Here is a 3691-nt window from a genome sequence, read left to right as displayed (position 1 = left end):
CACACACACACACACACACACACACACACACACACACACACACACACACACACACACACCAAGAGGCTCACCGAGACTGAATATTGTATGAGGATTTCTCATGGGCAACTGCAGAGTGTAAAAGCAGTGAGAGGTGGACTTGTGTGCACGCACACACACACACACACATAAAGAAGAGAGTGACACAGTTGGAAACACAAACACGTGCACACACACAATCAGGGCCAGTGGAGCTTGAGCTGATGTGGCCCAGAGCTGCCTTACGCCCTGCCACGACACAAACACACACACTTGCATACACTTAAGAGCCATCTGCAATTGGAGATACAGCCTACAGAAAGGCTTTACTGCTGATACGCTGAGACAGACAGCAAAAGGACAGAAAAAAAGGGAGAAAATGTCATAACTCACTGAATCGGGGGATCAAAAGAGGAAGTTAGAAAAAAATGGGGGAAAAGGAAGTCAGAAAAACGACAAACGGAGAAGGTGCAGAGTAAAAATATGGCCCTAAACTTTTATACTTAAGTTTTACTTTCAACCCACTCAAAGACAAAACTGCTTCACCAACATTTTTGCTGAGGGTTCAGCAATTACTGGACTGAAGCTTTTATTGGATGACAATCCCCTTGGATGTGTTTAAATTTGGCCCTAAATGCCTCATGTCCTTTCTTTTAATTTTTTATTTTTTTCAGCAAATAATGTCAAACAGATTGTCACAATAAGTGACTGACAGCTGCTGTCCTTCCAGGAAACAGGACACGAGTGCAGACCTGTCTAGACCAATGCTGATGAGGGATTTTTGTTTTAATCAAGAATGGGTCTTGCTTGGAAACTTGTTTTTGTATAATATATTTTAAAAAAAACTACTCTGCCAAAGACAGACCTCATAAAATATTCAAGCTAAAAATTCTGCCATGTAGTGACAGAATTTCCATCTTTCTTTTTCAGATCAACAATTTTAAGCTTGTAAGATCTGACAGTTCCCAGAGGCAACGAGTCTGTGATGGAGTCATGTGAATTGAATCTTTTAGTTTTATGCAAATAAAAAGAAACAAAATTGATGATCCATCTTAAGGAATGCTCTACCAGAATGTATTATGAAGCTTTCCAAAGAAACAATTCATAAGAAGCACGGAGAAGATCAATCCTATCAGTTTAATACAAAAACAAAGCTTCAGTTTGTTTGAATAAATGAGCTCTCAGGTTGATTCCAAAGAACTTGCAGTAGAAAACGGCTGGAAATTATTTTGAAACATCTCTGCAACACAACTAGTAATTGATTAGATTACTGCTGATAACTTCAGAGATGCTGGAAAAGAGCAAAGCAGCGGTCAGAGGTCAGAGAAGTTTCCTTTGGGTTCATAACATAAATCTAACAGAGCTTGAAGCCTCCGGGCTAATTTCAATAACACATTTGATTAAACAGCCTGGAAGCTGGAGATAAATTCATCATTTGCTGACAAAGTTCAGCACTTTAGGGACAAATGTTGGTATAGTTCAGTCTAGAAATGCTGGAAATTAAAAATAAGTGGAGAACAAAAGGTTTACGCAGGTTGTTTTATTTAGTAGTTTACAGTAGGAGCAGCTGATGAAAGCAGCAGGGAATCATTGCTACTCCATTATTTCTGCTCTCTATTTAGATCATTGCCAACACAAGGTTTAATTCCAAAATAAAATGCCAATTTGAATAAATTTCAGTTTGGGATGCTAACATTTTTGTAAGTGCCAATTTTTAACGTAAACTGTCAAGTCAATTCATGATGTGGCAATCTACTTTATGAAAACCTTGACGGTCTGCTGTGTTTTTTTTATTTTGTTCAATATAACTTGAACCGTTGCAGCCAACATGACGGTAAAAATTAGGTGACTCTGCGTCGGTACTGTTTGCGGATGACTGAAAGTCCTGCAGCAATATGCTTGAAAGCAAGTGAGAAAATATTCAAAGGCAAACCAGTTCCAGCTTTAGGTCAACGCTCCATAGGAAACCTAAGTGCTGCACTGCAATGTACACGGCTCGGTGAATCATACCTAACCATCTCGTGTTCAATTCATGAGAGGGCCATTATGTAGAAAAAAAAGGTCAGCTAGGCATGTGAATGCACTCCATGTTTGCCTGAAAAGCTCCAGCAAAGCTTTTCCCACAGGAGGAAAAAAAAATGGAGAGAAAAGAAATAAAATAAATCTAACTCAGCGACTGCCCTCACACCTTTTTCTGTAACCCCTGCTCCGACCTCTCTTCAGCAAATGAACCAGTGTTATTTTCAACCATTCTAGACGGATATTATTTTATCTATATGATGGTCTTTTGGCTTGTTGCCCGTGTTGCTGCTGTTGCAAAGCCAGAGGAAGGGAAGGGGGCACCTGTCTCTGCCTCTCCTTAATACATGAGGCAACGTGCGCTGCTACGCCATGAAACAGATTTAACAACAAATGAGACTGAGATTCTGAAATATACTGAAGCTATGTGGACAAAAATGAACAAGACTGAAACTCTAAGTGAGTAATGTACACTGTCCCATTAATAAATCAACTGAAATGAAACTGTAACGTAACTTCAACTTTTATTCTATTCTGTTTGATTTACAGTCAGAAAAGGATACAGCTGAGCTGACTCAAACTCATTCACATTTTTAATAGAGCCCAAAAGCAACGGCTTAAGTCTGGGTAAATCTGTTCACATGGAAAAAAAACATAACAAATGTCTCTGCAGTTTTAATTTATTTTCGTCCTTTTTTTAATCCTTTTTCTTTTGTCCTTAAAAAGATCTTTATGAACAGGTGTTGAAAATTAGCAGGGCTGCTGTAACACTAAAATACATCAGAATCAGTTTTATTGTCATTCACACACGTCGTCAGAGATGCAATGCAGAAGGAAATTGCAGCCAAGGACACCCGTTCAAAAGAAAGACACACATGACAAACATGGGAGAACGGATGAACAGGTTTTTCACAACACGGTCACGCTACATTTTGCAGCTTGGACAAACACGATAAGATGGGTGAGTTAAAAAAAGTTGCTCTGATCCAATATTTCAGGTGTTCCAGTGTACTTGTACATGTTCATAATTAAATCAGATCAAAAAGATGGCGTAAAAATGTGGTGTTAATAATCAATAAGAACCTTTAAGTAACAAAAAGTTAAATTAGTTGTCTTATTGCTGGGATTAATGTATTTTTAAGTAAAAAATCGAGAGGGGAGGGGGGAGAGATAAAAACATAAGCACCTGCCTCACCTGCTCGTGCCAATGCTAATGTTGAGTTTAAGGGAAAAATAAAGGTAACACTTTCTTTTATAGTACCCTTATTACCATGTAATTACAAGGTAATAAAAATGAACTTAAATGTAATTAAATGTAATTTCTACCTTATTACCATGTAATTACGTGGTAATTAGGGTACAAAAGAAAAACTACTGTTAGTAAAACTACCTTTATTGGGTAACTACAATCAATAGTAACCCAACACTATATTTATAACTAAAAGAATTCAACTACATTTTGGGGTTAGTGGTTAATTGCAATAAAATATAACTTTAAAACTGTCCAAATTACCTACTACTTATTTAGGTGTTACATAGTGAATTGTAATACATTACTAGGTAAGTGCTACATTACCGCAGACAATTAATCACATGGTAAATTGTACCCTAATTACCACGTAATTACATGATAATAGGGTAGTAATTATGATTT

At 37.4% G+C, this 3691-nt stretch overlaps 1 protein-coding gene across 1 annotated transcript in view; it reads right to left on the bottom strand.

Annotated features, from left to right (window-relative positions):
* Positions 1 to 3691, bottom strand: part of mef2d (myocyte enhancer factor 2d) — a gene marked incomplete in the record, with an annotated part of 107961 nt that overhangs the window by 72969 nt on the left and 31301 nt on the right.

Source organism: Austrofundulus limnaeus, unplaced genomic scaffold (assembly GCF_001266775.1).
Source record: "Austrofundulus limnaeus strain Quisiro unplaced genomic scaffold, Austrofundulus_limnaeus-1.0 Scaffold427, whole genome shotgun sequence".
Lineage (NCBI taxonomy): Eukaryota > Metazoa > Chordata > Actinopteri > Cyprinodontiformes > Rivulidae > Austrofundulus > Austrofundulus limnaeus.
This window is presented reverse-complemented; position numbering and strand designations above follow the sequence as displayed.